Source organism: Lemur catta, chromosome 10 (genome assembly GCF_020740605.2).
Source record: "Lemur catta isolate mLemCat1 chromosome 10, mLemCat1.pri, whole genome shotgun sequence".
Taxonomy (NCBI): domain Eukaryota; kingdom Metazoa; phylum Chordata; class Mammalia; order Primates; family Lemuridae; genus Lemur; species Lemur catta.
Window position 1 is genome coordinate 20,797,960 of NC_059137.1, and position 18,063 is coordinate 20,816,022.

Consider the following 18,063-nt stretch of genomic DNA (forward strand, 5'->3'; position numbering starts at 1 on the left):
TTGGGTAAAATCTGGCTGGTCGATCTTGGTGGAGAAGATGCCTTTACGACGAAACACTAGGCTCTAAAGAGCGTGGGACAGAATAAAGGCAGGGACCTCGCAAAATGGTGTCTTCTTCTTCTAGGTGGGTTTCTCTTTCTTAAGCCTAAAAAATGAGGGAAGTGCTCTCTTGTAACAGCCCAGCCAGGGAGACTGGCCACCCACGTCTTTCTATACAATGGGAGAGAATCACATGGTCAGTCTTATAAAATTCCTTAGCAATTTGTCAAACAAGTTGGGAGCATTTTCTCATTTGATTGACTACTTCTCTGAAGTGGGCAGAGGAGGTGCAGTCACCCCCATTTTAAGGATGAGGAATTTAAGGCTCAAGTCACTTGGTCCAACCAGCAAGCGGCAGCCCAGGCTGCCTCTCATGCTCTTCCCACGGTGCTCCGACTGCTTCGAGCACCTGCTTCGGTGCAACTGTTCAGTGACTTGGAATCAAAATCAGATCCTTTAAAGCATCTTGCTTTTGATATGTAATTTCCTTCTTTTCCTTCCTTTCATTCCTCTCCCTCCCCAGCCCCACAAATGGAGAAGTTGGGCAGTGGCTGGGATCAACCAGCAACAACTTATTTCCTTGAGAGGGTCCCTGCCAGTCTCCAGAGAAGCGAGTGCCTGAGGCCTTGGCAGTCCCCCAGGGAGGTGGGTCCCGGAGGAAAAGCGAGAGTGAAGTCAGGACAGGAGAGCAGCACACAGAAAGAGAGAGATGAAGCTAATGGCCCAGACCCGGGATCAGAATCGAGGCCAAATCTGAGTAGCCCATCCAGATTCAACTGCAAATGCCTATTATGTGTCGACAATGTCTGGTATGTTTCATAAACCTACTCTGTGGAGCCTGCCATTCTGTTAGGCCTAGAGAAAGTCTAGCATCCTGATGAAGATCTCTTCTAGTCTCTGCAGCTAGACCTGTACAGGAATCTCCCCACTGCACTCCCCAGATGGTGACATTAGCCACTGTAAAAAGTCTCAGTTTTCTCATCTGTAAAATGGGCAAAATAAGGTGCCTAACACATAGCGTTATTTAAGGGCTTAATTCTTGTTCTGTACTCAGCACATGGTAGTTATTATCACTATTCCCAGCCCATTTCCACTTCAATGTATATACAGAAATTCAGGCCCCAGGGTAGGGTGGGCGTGGAGTCGCCTCATTTTGAGCAGGGTTGTTTGGCCAGGAAGGCAGCTAAGTCAGCTTTGAAGGCGGCTTCCCCAGGTCCAGCAGGCCGTGCCCCTCACAGGCAGTGATCCTGATTTTAGTTCAACCGGATCACAGAACGGAGATGGGCCCAGGCCATGGGAAGGAAGGAAGAGAAATGAAGATGGCAGGAGCTGGCTCATCTTGTTTTCTCCTTTGCCATCTGGAGGCCCCCAAACTAGGCTGTGATCCATCCTCTCTGCTGCGAGACACACTTGTGAATGGGATTAGCTGACGATGTGGCATGGTACAGGGCTCAGGCTCTGGACTCAGCCCCAGCTGGGCTCAGATCCCAGCTCAGTCCCTTTCCAGCCGCATGAGCCTGAGCGTATCACATCACCGTCTCTGAGCCTCAGTTTCCGTAACTGTTAAATGGGGATAATAACATGTACATGCATGTTTTATAGGAGGGTTAGAAAAAAGGATGAATGTCAGCACACAGAAGGTGGTATCCTAGATGTTAGTAATGGTGACATCAGTCATGACGTTGATCTCAACGGCTTTTATCTGCAAAACTATCCAGTGGGTGGGGCACGTCTGAAACGACAACTCAGCCATGAAGCCACTCAATCATGCCCCCAGATATGGCCATAACAGATGAGGAGAGTGAGGCCCCGAAAAGTGAAATGGAATGTTTCTTTGCCCGGTAATTGGACAAACCGCCGACATGTGACTCCTGATGGGATGCACAAAGAAGAACTGACAGCGCTTGCATAGAATTCTTGCCAAGAATGCATAACCCAGATCTAATCATGAAGAAACATCAGACAAACCCAGATCGAGGGACATTCTACAAAACAACTGGCCTGTATGCTTCAAAAATGTCAATGGTATGAAAGACAAAGAAAGACTGAGGAACTGTTTCAAATTAAAGGAAACTAAAGCGATAAATGTGATAAATATGAATATGACAACTAAATGCAAAAAGTGATCCTGGATCACTTTTCTTTTCTTTTCTTTCTTTCTTTTTTTTTTTTTTTAGACACTAAATCAGAGTGGGAAAAAATTGCTATAAAGGACATTTTTGGGGCCAGTTGGTAAAATTTGAATATGGGTATATATTAGAGAATAGTATTTATATGTGTTAAATTTCTGAGTTGGTAATTGTTTTATGGTTGTGTAAAATGATGTTCTTGCCCTTAGAAAGAACACACTTTTGGTGTAAAGGCACATGATATTTGCAACTCTCAAATGGTTCAGGGAAAAAATATATAGGCATATATAGATGCCTATATATAAACAGATATCGTGTGTATAAAATAAAGCAATTATATGTGACTGCATATTAACAATTAGCAAATTTGAGCAAAGGGTATGAGAAAGTTCTTTGTACTATTCTTGCAACTGTTATAATTATGAAATTATTTCAAAATGAAAAGTTAAGAAAAATAAAATATCTGAAATGTTTGAAAAAGTTAGAAGCCTACACTGAAATTATTTTCATCGGAATGAACTCTTTTTATTATATGTTTGACAAAAAAAAATTTTTTCATTCATTGATGAGTGTCTTATCCTCATCAAAATTTACTGATTTTTTTTTTTTTCTAACAACTTGAGTGTTCTTTTGTAGCTGTTATCCCTACCAGGTGTAATTTTCCCAGGAAAATTTTGTGATCTAAATTTTTTCATGCAGATTTAGGGTCTTCCATCAGTTTTTGGTCAAAAAGAATATTTATTGTGTGCAGTGTTAGTCTTTGTCAGGTTTATTTTCTGTTGCTTATTTCTAATAAGTAAAAGTGATTTCAATTTTTGCAATTTTCAGTGTTACCAGTAAGCTGTAATTCTTCAAACATTTTTCCCCCTAAAATTAGTTTTGTTGTGTGTAGTTTAAAGGGACCTCCAAGCCTAGCTGGGCATCCAAATCCTCTAAAAAGCACAATGTGACACTAACTACATTCACACGGCTGTGCAACTGTCACACTGTTCATCTCCAGTTTTCCTCTACCCACTCCCCAGAATCTGATCCTGGTGGGGCCTGGATATTTGTATTAAATATTTTTAACAAGCCCCCGCAATCTCTCAAGTTCTGTAGTGGTTACTGGACCATCACTTGGTGTGGTTACCATCTTGCCTTGTATTATTGGTTATCTTAAGCTCTTTGGGCCTTGCTTGCCTCACTATTTTAACAATCCATTTCCCCAACTTACCTGTGAGGTCCTTGAACAAAGGGACCAAGCTAATGATTTCTATATGGCCAGCACAGCCCGTTACATATGTTAGGTGAGGAAGTGAAAAAATGTAAGCTGGCTGATTGTTGGCTCAATCAAAACCTTGAATAACTTGAATAAAAGGAACTTTTTCTAAAAAGTTGTGGAAAACTAGGCCGGGTGCAGTGACTCATACCTGTATTCCCAGCACTTAGGGAGGCCAAGGTGGCAGGATTGTTTGAGGCCAAAAGTTCAAGAACAGCCTGGGCAATATGACGAGACCCTCTCTCTGCAAAAAAGTTTTTAAAATATTATCTGGGTGTGGTGGTGCGCACCTGTAGTCCCAGCTACTCAGGAGGCTGAGGCAGGAGGATTGCTTGAGCCCAAAAGCTCAAGGCTGAAGTGAGCTATGATTGCACCACTGCACTTCAACTTGGGTGACCGTTTCTCCAAAAAAAATATATATATATATGGAAAAACATACATAATATAAAATTAACCATTTTAAGCATTTTTAAGTGTACGGTTCAGTGATATTAAGTCCATTCACATTGCTGTGTCACCATCACCACTATTCATCCCCAGAATTTTCATCATCCCAAACTGAAACTCTATACCTGTTAAATGCTAACTTTCCATTACCTCTTACCGGTTACTAAATCACTATACTACTTTCTGTCTCTATGAATTTGACTATTCTAGGCACCTCATATAAGTGGAATCACATAATATTTGTCCTTTTGTGTCTGGCTTATTTCACTAGCATAATGTCTTCAAGATTCATCCATGTTGTAGTGTGTATCAGAATTTCATTCCTGTTTAAGGCTGAATAATATTCTATTATATGGCTATACCACATGTTGTTCATCCATTCATCCACTGAGGGACACTTAGGTTGTTTCCACCCTTTACCTATAGTGAATACTGTTGCTATAAACATCCATGTATGGATATCTGTTCAATTTTCTGCTTTCAATTCTTTTGGGTATATACTCAGTGGAAATGTTGGATCATGTAGTAATTCTATTTCTGACTTTTAGAGGAATCACTGTAATGTTTTCTGTAGTGGCTGAAGAAAGAATGCTTTTAAAGCTTTTTTAATAAAGTCAGAATGATGATTGATCCTTTCTGAATTTTATCCCAATGACATTGAGAAACAAAATCCATACACTTATCTTTAGCAACCTTAAAGGATCATGGGAAGTTACCTTTCCCCTTTTGTTCTGTGGGAAATTGATTGCATTGAAGGCCCTCTGCACACCTTCTTGAATCTACCCCTCTTTGTCATATAACTTTGCAATTCTTTTCACAAAAAAAGATGGAGTTTATTTCCCACCCCTACAGTCTGAGTTTGCCACATGACTTGCTTTGGCCACTGCAATGTTAGCAAATTTCACAAGCAGAGGCTTTAAAAGTACTTTTACAACTAAATTTGCACTTGCTCTTATGCGTTCACCATGAGAATTCAGTCAGCCCTCAGTATCTGTGGATTTCACATCTGTGGGTTCAACCATAGTTAGGCCCATGATGGTTGTTTCTCTGCTGAACATGTACCGACTTCTTTTCTTGTCATTATTCCCTAAGCAATACAGTATAACAATGATTTACATAGCATTTACATTGCATTGAATGATTTAAAATCTATAGGAGGATGTCCATAAGTTACAGGCAAATACTATGCCATTTTACATAAGGGACCTGAGCATCTGTGGATTTTGTTATCCACAAGGGTCCTGGAAGCAATTCCCCATGGATACCCAGGGGCAAGTATATACCCAAGCCAGTCTGCTGGAGGAATAGGAGAGAAGAGTGAAACAGAGCTCAGTTACCCCAGCTGACCACCAGCTGTGTGAGCTCCCAGCCAACAGGCAGAGAGTGAGAGAGCTCAAAGGAGACTGGAACACCATCCAGGTTTAATCCCCAACCCACAGTCTCATGAGCTAAATAAATGCCTATCGTTTTATGTGACTGAATTTGGGGGTGGTTTGTTACACAGCATTATTGTGGCGATAGATAAGTAATACATCTGCCCTTCTCCTCTGCTAATCTGCTGCAGTTTCTGCTTCTGTCAAAGAGTGACGAGATAAGCAATTTCATTGACTTCATAGAGCTGTCGTGAGAAGTAAGTGACAGAACTGGCCAGGTCTAGCATCTGACAGTCATAATCTAAGGGCAGATTCCTCTCTTCCCTCTCAAAGGTCACCCTGCATTAGTTTCTTGGGAAAGAGGGCGATAGAGGGCATTTGTTCTTTATTCCCCCTCATTCTGGCGACAGCATCTCGATTTTTCTTGAAGAACGAGCCTTCCCCCATGCTCAGTCTATGAGTTCTGGGTAGAGGCTGTTCCAGGCCTGAGGGCCATCAGCAAATGACCCAGGCCCAGCCAACCAGTGTATTCTGTCCTCTTGTTCCCAAATTGGTTCAAGATGATCACGTCACGGGCCAAGCCAATGAGATTCAGATTCAAGTGTTTGAATGGAAAGTTTTCTTTTCCATTGAGATTACTGAGAGGATATAGTTTAAATTTAGAGGAGCCAAAGGGTACCATGTGGGAAAAGCTTGCCTGAATTTAGCTAACACAAAGGAATGCAGAGCCCAGAAATTAGAAGAAACAGAATCCTGATGCCATGGTTAGAACCCCTAGATCCAGCTAGGCCTGAAGCTGTCCTTCCCTTGAACTTTTTAGTTATATGAGTCAATACAAATTCTTTTCTTTTCTTTTCTTCTTTTCTTTTTTTCTTTGCTTTGTTTTGTTCCATTAAAACAATTTGAGGAAAGATTCTGTCCTTGTAACTGAAAAAGCAATTTGTCTTGCATTGCTTCTGGATCACCTTCCTGACTGCATGTTCCTTATCATAATAGGCTCCTGCACAGTGCTCTTAGCCCCACTGCTTTGACAAACCACTGTGCTCATCCCTGCTAGACATCACCTGGGACTCCCAGGTGAAGTCCTCCAGATAAGGCAACGTTACTTCCACACAGGCTCCAGGAACAGGGAGAATGTGGGCAGGTCTGGGCAGACCAGGCATCCTAGTTTGCCCTGGACAGTTCTAGTTTATGCCTGTTGTCCCAGTCTAATTGCTAATAGCACTCCCTTTCACTATCATAGTGTCACTGCTTGGATAATAGATTATTAACATATAGTCCCCCTTAGCAGGGCATACTTGCTTTCATTCTGTCATCCTTTATTGTCCACAGCCCCCCATATAAGGCTGAGTGGTAGTTTCAGACTCTACCACTAAGTTGGGGTGACTGGAACATCTAACAGCATAGGAGGAGGTGTGGCAGAGAACAAAGATGGCTGCAACTGTACCTCCCACCTGCATGCTCTTACAACGTGACCTTGCCTTTCTTCCTCAGGAGGGACAGTCTAATTCTCTGCCCCTTGAATTTGAGTGACACTGTGACTGCTTCGACCAACAGACCACTGTGGAAGTGATGTGGAGTGACTTTCCAGACTGAGGCATGAAAGACAACGTAGCTTCCACTTATTCACTAAAATGCTCATACTTGGAGCCCTGAGCCATCCTGTAAGAAGCCCAGCTTCCCTGAGGCTGCCATGTTGTGAGGAAGCTAAACTGCATTGAGAGGCCATGTGGGGCCACTCTGGCTGGCAGTCTGTGGCAGACAGACTCTGAAAGGGCCCCCAATTATCCCCACCTCCTGGTATTCACCCCCTCGCACAATCCCTTCCTCCTGAGTGAGAGTGAGACCGTAATTTTCTTCTGATCAGTGGAATACTGCAAAGGTGATGAGAGATCACTTCTGTGATTGTGTTATGTGTGATTATAACTTCTGTCCATCTAGTGTACTCTGCCTTGCCACTTTTGATGAAGCAAGTTGCTGTGCATGGGAGTTTCACGTGGCAAGGAACTGAGGACAGCCTCTGGCCAACAGCCAACCAGGAACCTTAACCCTCAGCCCAACAACCCAAAAGGAGCTGAATCCTGCCAACAACCTCGTAAGTGAGCTTAGAAGTGAATCATTCCCCAGTTGAGCCTTCGATGAAACACTAGCCCTTGATTGCAACCTCGTGAGCAGATTCCTGACCCACACACGTTGTGAGATAATAAATGTGTGTTGTTCTAAACCAGGGGTGGGGAAGCTTTCCACATTGGAAAGCCACATTAATTTAGCTGTAATCACATAAGGCTGCATTCAAGAAACTTCCAATTAGATATATTAAACATGCATATTATTTTGTAACATCTAACTACTGTATACTTAATAATTTCAAAAAATGAAGACTGTCTGTTAATTTTAAAGTTAACTGATTTTTAAATAACTTTGCTGTGTGTGCTTTTTGTTGGAAAGTATTTGAATATTTGCTTGCAGCAAGAGGGTCTGCAGTTTCAGTTGATCCTCTAGATGGGTATCAGTCATTTGTGACCTTCAGGGAGTCTTGATTTGGGTTAGGTAGGAGAATGTAGATTTGCAGTAATAAGTGGTTGAAAAGCAAGAAAGCATTTTTTGGGCATGTTGTCTAAGGCTGTGGTCCCCAACCTCCAGGCCACAGACCAGTACTGGTCGGGGCCTGTTAGGAACGGGGCCACCCAGCATGAGGTGAGTGGCAGGCAAGGGAGCGAAGCTTCATCTGTATTTACAGCCGCTCCCCATAGCTTGCATCACTGCATGAGCTCCGCCTCCCGTCAGATCAGTGGTGGCATTAGATTGTCATAGGAGTGCAAACCCTACTGTAAACTGTGCATATAAAGGATCTAGGTTGTGTGCCCCTTATGAGAATCTAGTGCCTGACGATCTGAGGTGGGGCTGAGGCAGTGATGCTAGTGCTCAGGAGCAGGTGCAAATACAGATTATCATTAGCAGAGAGGTTTGACTGCACAATAAATGTAATATGCTTGAATCATCCTGAAACCAGCCATGTCTAAGGCATGGGTATTCTACTGCATTTTTCCATATTTCAATTGGATCTTTCTTAGCCAAACAATGACTTTAAAATGTCATCTACTGAGAGCTCAATCAATTCCATCTGTAGTTTTTAGGTGCCTTTGTGATGTCAACTACGTGAAGCTGAAATGTTAATTTGAGTGTGATGTCATGATTCTCAAAGTCAGTGAACCTTTCATTGTATTTTCCAATTAATAGGTCTATAGCAGCTGCATATTCTTCAATCACATATATCATCCTGCTCAATGACCTTTACTAACTGGGGAAAATGACCTTTGCTAACTGGGGAAAATGTTCATCCAAAATTTCCTTTTGAAGAGGAAGTACCTTTTTTGCCACATATCACATATAGACTTAGTATTACCTTGCAAAGAAATATTCAAACCATTTTGATTTAACACGATACCACACAGAAATGCTGCATTCCTGTAGAAATCTTTCAATAATTCACATTGCCTATTCTGTTCTTCATAAATTTAACTATCTGTTCTCATGAGATAAAATTTTGGCTAACACCTGGCCCTGTGCTAGCCGACATACTTTACAATGATATGACAAATCCACACTGAATACCTCATCATTCAACTTTAGCATGTTATGAAACTGATGATGCCATGTTGCATTTGCATGAATATAATTAACAATACTTAAAACTTTTTGCAAAGCATCCCTTAAAATAGCAGGTTTAGCACAGAGATTTTGCTGATGTAAGATACAATGAAAAGGAATGAGAGCATCTGGATCTGTTAATACTTTTTTTTCATTTGTGCGATAAACCTTTCATGTTTTCCTGTCATGGAAGGTGCACCATTTTTATATACACTCACTAAATTTGCCAAATTCTGTCTGACTTCATGACATGTACCTTGAAAGTTGTTGAAGATATCTATTCCTTCGGTTCTGTTTCAATAGTGCCCAAAGTGAGTAACTCTTTATAGCAAAGAAAATCTTCTGTTATGAACCAAATGAGGTACAAAACCTACACGAAGTCAGTAGTATCAGTTGATTCATCCAAAGTGATTGAATAATATATATTTTCCTTTTGAAGAATTGCATGAAGTTGTTCTGTTAAGCTGAAAGCTAATTTATGCTGCCGATCAGTTATGGCTCTCCTTGAAAGAGGCAATTGAAGTTTGAAACATTATTGGGGTCTAAGCATCCTATAACTTTGACAATGCCTTCTTTCACAATTTCTACATTACTGAATGGCCTCCCTTTTTCCCCCCACCCCTGAGTATATAAGCTACTTTATAAGTTGCTTCAGTGCCATTATTTCCAGGTCTTATTGCTGCTTGAAAGAATAGTTTTTGCTTGTACTTTTCATTTTTTAATTTCTGCAATACAACCTTTCATGCCTCTCCCTCTAATTTAAAATATTTGTGGTTCTTATGAGTGTTATAATGCTGATGAGCATTGAATTTCTTTAATGTTGATATTGCAGTATCATAAAGCAAGCAAATCATCTTATCTTTAGCAGAAACAAGATAATATTGCAATTCCCAATCCTCATGAAAAAAAAATCTGTTTTCTTCCCTCAGTGTTCTCTTGGTCTTCTTTGACATTATGAGCTGTTAAGCAGACAGAATTAAAAAATACTGTCGAGCTGTGCAACTACTCACAAATTCCACTTAATACAGAAACACAGTGCACTGTTGTCAACAGCTGATAACAGACTGGCGTACTTGACCCCCATAAACTCTCACCAACCAGCCTCCTGCAGTACTGGTGCCAGTCAGGTGAGGGAAGTTAGAACTAAATCATGAATGTAGCAGCCATCAATTTAGCCTTATGGCTTACTAATGTTCTAATTGTGCTGGTCAATCTAGAAGGATTATTTCACTGAAACTTATTTTATTCTTTGGCATTTTAAATATGCTGATTTAAAAAATAAAATAAAAATATAAAAGATGAACAAAAATGCGTTAATAAAAATAAAAGGATTTGTTCTGTAAAATTTGGATTCAGTCAAAAGGCCGCACTTAAGGACCTACAAGGCCACAGGTTCCCCACCCCTATTCTAAACCATTAAATTTGTGATAATTTGTTACTTATTATTAATAGATAACTAATTCACAGTCTTTGGGTCCTCCCTGCTCAGGCATCAGACATGTGAGTGAAGAGCTTACAGATCATTCCAGATCCCAGCTTTTGACTCACCTCCCAGCGCTTGAGTCTCCCCTGCTGGTCCCAGATGGTACAGAACAAAAACAAGCTTTCTCCTCCTTGTGCCTTCCAAATTCCTGATCATAGAATTCAGACGCATAATAAAATGGTTGTTATTTAAAGCCACTATGTTTGGGGTAGTTTTTAACACAACCATAAAGAATGGAAGAGGGTCTCGTTTTTAAGCCATACAGAAAATATGACCTTTCCATGGTCCATGATAGAAATGGACCCCAAGTTTCTAACATCACTGTGAGGTCTCCAGATCATTCTCACTCTTCAATAATGTCACCTGCAGGAAGTTTCCACTGACCTTGCATTGACTCCTGTGCCAAAGGAGTCTTGCCCCAGGTTTCCCGCCAACAGTAAATTTCTCAGCAATGTAGAGCTCCTGTTAGAGCTTTGATGCTATTGCTTATAAAGACTAATTAAATTCTAGACAGGGGCCATTGCTTTCCATTGTTTGGGTGGATGGGGATGGCTTTGTTCCTCTGGTTTTACACCATTCAAATCTTTCTAAATTCTATGTGTTCCTGAAAGGCTCTGGTTAAGAACCTATATCTATTGTAGAGAAGGAGTGAAGGGATGGAGGGAGAAAAGGGGTGGTCAGAGAACTCAGCAAGAGAATGAGGTTAAGCTGTTGTCCAAACCACACAATCTCATTTTTCTCCCTGGATAGCAGAGACTCTTTATTCAGGAGAATAGACCCCTCCGCACACATATGCAGGTGTACACACACTCACACACACAAACACACACCCTCCTTGTGTCTTCCCTACTGTAGCAGGACCACGAGATTTTGACCCATATCTATTACTTTGAAAAGCAATGCAGTAAAGTTATGGCTCTGAAGATTCTTCAGAGAAAAAAGTATTCTCAGCTGAGATTTTCAAGTAGTTGAGGATTACTTCTCTATGCATTAAAATTGTTACTTCAATAATTTGGAATGGAAATCTTTCTGAAATGCAGTGTACCTTTCCCTGCCTCTTAAACCACAGATAGCATCATTCCTCCTGCCCTTCCTGAAATCTCACGTTGAGCACTTCCCCCAAACCTGATAAGATGAATTAACCGAGCCCAGGAAATTTGCATGATAGCATGAATTCTCAAAAAGGAAAACATTTCTTTCGCCAGATTTTGAGAGCTCTTGAGTATGCATTCAGTTCTTCAGAAGTTTGACTATATGAAATGAGAAACAGCCCTTCCATGATGCAAATGTATCCTTCCTACCAAAAGACAAATGTAATCCAGACATCCCCCAGGCCTTGCTAGCCTATGGGTAGAAATGAGGTCACGCTTTATTTATTTATTTAACAAATACTTATCTAGGGCTTGCACTGAGCTATTCTAAGTGAATTAAGATCAACTGATATTTGACAAAGATGCCAAGAACAAACAACGGGGAAAGGACAGTGTCTTCGATCAATGACACTGGGATTGGATATCCACACACAGAAATATGAAATTGTGCCATTATCTTACACCATATACAAAAATCAATTCAAAATGGATTAATCACTTAAATATAGACCTGAAACTGTAAAACTACTAGAAGAAAACATAAGGGAAAAACTTCATGACATTGGTCTAGGCAGTAATGTTTTAGATAACCCAAAAGCATGGGCAACAATAGACAAATTAGATTACATCAAACTGAAAAGCTCCTGCACAGCAAAGAAAACAATCATCAGAGTGAAGAGATAACCTATAGAATGGGAGAAAATATTTATAAACTGTACATCTGATGAGGGGTTAATACCCAAAATATTTAAGGAACTCAAACAACTCAATAGCAAGAAAACAATTAACCTGATTAAAAAGTGGGCAAAGGACCTGAATAGACATTTCTCAAAAGAATACATGCAAATGGGGAACAGGTAATGAAAAAATGCTCAATATCATTAATCATAAGGGAAATGCAAATTAAAACAATGGGATAGCTCTTCACACCTGTTAGAATGGCTATGATCAAAAAGATGAAAGATAACAAGTTGTAGAGAAAAGGGAACCCTGATACACTGTTGGTGGGAATGCAAATTAGTACAGCCATTGTAGAATACAGTATGGAGGTTCCTCAAAATGTTAAAAATAGAGCTACCATGTGAACCAGCAATCTCACTACTGGGTATATACATCCAAAGGAAATGAAATCAGTATGTCAAAGAGATACTGTATGACCATGTTCATTGCAGCACTATTCACAATAACCAAGATATAGAATCAACCTAATTGTCCATCAATGGATGAATGAATGAATAAAGAAAATGTGGTAAGAAAATCACTGAGAGTAGAGTCTAAGTGTTCTCACCATAAAAATAGGATAACCCTGTGAGGCAATGCATATATTAATTAGCTTAATTTAGCCATTCCACATTATATACATATTTTAAAATACCATGTTATACACCATAAATATATATATGGTATTTGTCAATCTTAAAAATAAAATTTTAAAATTTTAAAATCATTAATTCTCCTAACAACTTTATAAGGTAGGTGTTATTTCGTATCTTCTCTGTTTTACAAGTGAGGAAACCGAGGCACAAAGAGGTAAAATAACTTGCCCAAGGACACAGAGCTCATAAATGGGTCTGGGTTTTGGCCCCAGGAGTCTGAGTCAAGAGCTGTTACTCATATTTGCTTTGCTCTGCTGAATCTCACTAATGTGGTTCCCCACCTACATGGTACAAGTACTTGAGTCTCCTTAGTAAAGTTCCCTCCTTCCTCTAATTATTACTATTTGCAGAGTCTGTGGGAGGTGTTGCATGTGGACTCAGTGTTCCCTTGAATTCTGCTCCTGAAGGGCAGGTCTGCCACCGCATTTATTCTAGCCACTATCTATTACCACAGTAATGCCATTTAACAACAACATGAAGAACAACAAGACCCAAAATTCAGTGGCTTTAAAGAATAAGCATGAATCTGGTTCATGAGTCTGCGAGTCAGTTGAAAGGTTACTCTGGTCTTGGTAGGGCTTTCTTATGTGTCTGGAGTTGGCTGGCTCTTAGCTGATTTGGGTTGGCTGCGAAGAGGGGGGCCACTTGGATTTGTCATCTTCCAGCATGCTAGCCCAGGCACGTGCAATGTCAGAGGAAGGAAAGCAGACAAGCTTAATTGTGCAAGCACATGTTGAGCCTCTGTTTAAATCACATGTGCTACCATCCCATTGGCCAAAACAAGTCACACAGCTGGACCCACAGTCAGATTGGGAGGATTATTGCACAGTTACATGGTACAAGGCATGGATACAGACAGAGATAAAAAAAAATTGGGACCATTAATGCATTCAATCTATCACCAATTTTCTCTCTTCTAAAAAAAGGTCAAAAAAATGAAATTTAATTGAAGAATTAAACTTCAAACTAAAAAATCATTTCAATAAAACTGCCCAGGTTTCCATAAATTAAAATTGTGCCCTGAGAGATGGCAAAGAAGGAAACCAAACAAGGGTCAGTATGCACAAGTTCTTTATAGGAGGAAGATAGCAGCATTCCTCCGTGTCAGTAGGAAATGAAACAGAATTCAGAACCAGGCCTGCCAACGTGCCAGGGAGGCCCACACTCTGGTGGCAGAGTGGCAGTCAGCAGGGAAGTCATTGTGCCGGCCTGGTGTCTGAGCAATAATGTTAGCACAAAAGTCAACATCAGAGCAGGTCCACAGCAAAACTGACTCAGTTAGCAACTTCTTAGCATAACAATGTCTCATTTTGTTTCTTTAGTGGAAAGCTCAAATATTGGATTACCTGATTCAAAATCGGCCTCTAGGCAACCTCAGTTGTTCCGAGAGATTACAAGTGAATTTCTATTTTATTCCCATTCCTAGAAAGCAGGAACTGTCATTTCCTGGGCTCACACACTCTACATAGAGCCTGGTTATAATTCTTTCCCTGAGAAATGGGGGAACCCCATTAAGACAGCCAAACTGGTCCCCAAACCTACAAATCTGTGGCCCATTTCTTCTTCCACAAGTGTCACTCAACCCTCCTGAGGTGGTAAAGGTCAAGCCCTGGGGATAAATACTGACTGATGCTTTGTTTTCTCCTTTGAAAAATCAGAAAAAGCCTCAGTAGGGAGTAGAATTTACCAAAATCAAAAACACAAGACACAAAAAGATGAGCCACAGAGCCTGGAGCACTCTGCTTCCATTACGGGGACATAAAGACATTTACAATGGCAGCTCATTACCTTAAAATCAGGACTTGATGGAGGAAAACAGGTGATTCTGGGGTCCTTGGGCCCCTTCACAGAGTGTGCCAGAATTGGAAGGAGTGTTTAGAATCCTTTGAATCCTTTTTGAGCATTTGCCCTATACTGAGTGCTTTATACACATTGTCTCCGTTCATTCTCATGAGGTAGAGCTGTACACATCCTCATTTTACAGGTGAGGAAACTGAGGCATGAAGCTTCATTGAAGGAAGTTGCCCGAGTCACACAACACATTAGTCTGACTCTGGAACTGGTCCTCTTACATGGGACTCTGTGAAGCCTTCCATTCAGGGGGGCCCTTCAGACACCACCAAGCCCAGTGGCCTCCAAATTAGGGGACACTTCCACAGGGGATACACTTTGCAAGGGGTAGTCGGCACAGAGAGTGTTAAGATAATCCATTTCTAGAGTGTCAACTTCCATGTGTACGATTTCCTAAAACTGACCTGCTCAAAAACTCCCATGAGAATGCATGAACCTGGATTTCCTTTCTCACCTTCCCTTTCTCAGCTCTCTTCCCCCATGTGACATGGTAAAGGTGTATCCCTTACTCGTCCCAATCTCACTGTGAGGCCTTGCCTGGAGAGGAAAACACCTGAGTTGGGGGGAGGTGGGGGAGAGGACATCAAACACAGGGCTGGTTCCAAATGTCGGGGAGCAGAGGTTCCTTTAATCAAGACACCACAGCTCCTACCCCATCCCTCTCAGTAAGAGATGAATTCCCACTCATTTTACTTTTTCTGTTTAATAATTAAAACTTTGATCAATTGTATCCTAAAATTAATTGTGTTGATGGCTCAATCCAGGAAAATGCTTAACCCTTAGTGCCTTATGATCCCAGGAAGTATAAAAATTTTAAAATTTCCATCTATAAACACATTTTTGATTTAGATACAATGCCAAGATGATCCATAAGAGACTTACCAGCAGAAAAATATATTACATTCCTATAAAATTCTGTGGGGGAAGTGGAATGGAAAAAATGATTTAAAGGAGAAAGAGGAGCATTATAAAATTTCTAACTGTTAAAGGAGAGTTTGTTCATCTATTTTTTAGATGGATGATGATGGGTATAAAATCACTATGATATTTAAATTCCATTGGCTGTATTTAAAGGAGTGATATGATAGTTTTATTTTTAAATGTTAATATTTATAATATGCAAGACATTACATCCTTTGCAACTATTTAAAACCATGATGAAAAATTTACAAAATATATGATTATGTAGTTTTTCAGGATTGTTTTGGAGGTACACGAGCAAAAAACTCTGATTTTGTCCAACCACTCTTTTTACAGATGGGGCATTTGAAAGGCAGAGAATAGAAAGGATTCGCTCAAGGTCACATGGTGAAATAGTACCTAAACTAGAACCAAATTGAAAATTTCAGGACTCCCTAGTTGGCCCTCTTTTCTTTACCAGAGTTGTCCTTCTGTATCCATCAGAGTCCCAGCAGGTCCCAACACTCAAACATGGGGTAAAAAGCATGAAAGTTCATCAAGTGTTTATTTCTAGGCCTGAGAGCAGGGTTAAGAGAAAGCAACTGAGTCTGGTGAAGACATTTCCACTCCTAGGCCTGAAGGGGCAAAGGGAAAGAGCCCTTACCCAGACCCTGTGAGACCTGTAGCTATAGCAGAAGGTCACCAACAGGAGTCACGTCTTAGGTGGGGGCACAGGGGCACTGCCAAACCACAGCTAGCAAGGGAGAGCTGGGAGAACAAATACTGGACCTCTCTCTGCTCCTGTGCTGTTTTCCTAGTGGTACCTCCCACTGGTCAAATCAACCCTAAGCCGGAGGGCAGGGGAGCCGGTTGTTACCATCCTTAGAGGTCAACCTTTTGGGCACAGAGTAAGGTGGAGAAGGGTAAAGAGTCTAGAGGGGCAACCAAAAAATGTCCACCCCATTTTCCATTTTGAACTTGACATTCGTATTTAAACAAAAAAGTAGGCTTTCCAGTCAAGGTAAGCTGCAGCAAAACACAGAGATCTGTCCCAGAAGAATCAAAAAGCCTGTGTTTTTGAGGCAGGAGGAATTTCAGAGCAGTGTAGAAGGATTTTTATTTTTCATTTTGTAACTATGATGCACAGATATCGCCTTATTTTAACACTATAATTTTTTTGTCATCTCATTTCATTGGAAACTGATCTTTATTTTTCTAAAAATTGTCTGATTCAATCTCCAGTCATGGAAGCTTTAATCGGCTGCTACAAACTACAACCAAAACCCAGGAGCTGAGGTTAAAGTCCCTGAGAAAAAGCAATGCAAATGGACATTTTAAACAGAACTATATTATTAAACATAATAGTATAAATTATTAATAGCCATCTATTAAAGACAGATTAATCCTACTAAAATTAGATTGAAAGAATGCATGCAATCGCCATAATCCAAAATGCTGCAACATTTAAATCACCTTTCTAGGCAATCTGTGTTCATGTTTTGGAAAGAGCAGCCCCCTCTAGGAGCAGGGAGCTCCAGCAACCTACCGCCCTTTGACCCATGGTTTTTCCTCACACCGGTAAGGCCATGAAGGAGGTGGGCTGGAGGAGTGAGGAGAGGTGTTCTTATCCCCAATCCTCTCCCAAACAGAAAGCAGCTCAGTGATGCACAAACACACCCAGTTGGGAAACAGAAGCCCCAGAGTTCTAATTCTGGCACAGTCCTTGTACATCCTTGGTTAACATCCACGCTGAACCCAACTTTTCTCCTTTGTAAATATTTATCTCCAGTGTCTCTCATACTTCAATTGCCTCAGCTTTATGATTGGAATCATAAAAGATTATTATTATTAAAGCCAAAATATTTACAGAATTTTTCCTGGGTATTAAATAAAGTAATATCTGTGAAAAAAATTGTTAATCATTAGATGCTAAACCAACTTCAGGGAGGCCACAGGGTATAGCAGAAAGAACACATCCTCAGGATCGGTTTACCTGGGTTTAAAATTGTAGCCTGAAATTTCAAACTTCTGGCTATGGTCAAATAAGAAGATCAGCAAATATTCTCCCCAAAGAGCAACTGTAAAGCTGGATGAAATTGACAAAACAACCCTTTCAATCCTCCGAAAACCAACTAAAGATACACAACAATCTGAGAGGCATTTATGTTTGGAATACTACTGAAGTTTGGGTACGAACAGTGGAAAGGTGGCGTCCTTGCTCAGGGCTGCTCTGAACCCCTACCTTTCTCCCAGCTTAGTTGATGCAGAGATTCTGCCAGGATGGGGAAGACCATGAGGACAGGCAGCTGCACTGCTGGAATCAAAGAGAACTTATTCAATTTGGAGCAGTAGGCAGCCATGACCAGCAGCATTGGTGAAAGTGATTATCTTGGCAGCAGGTGGGAAGGGAGAGCCAATAGCTCTACTGGTCTGGGATTAAGGTTGTGCTTGGGGCAAGCATATTC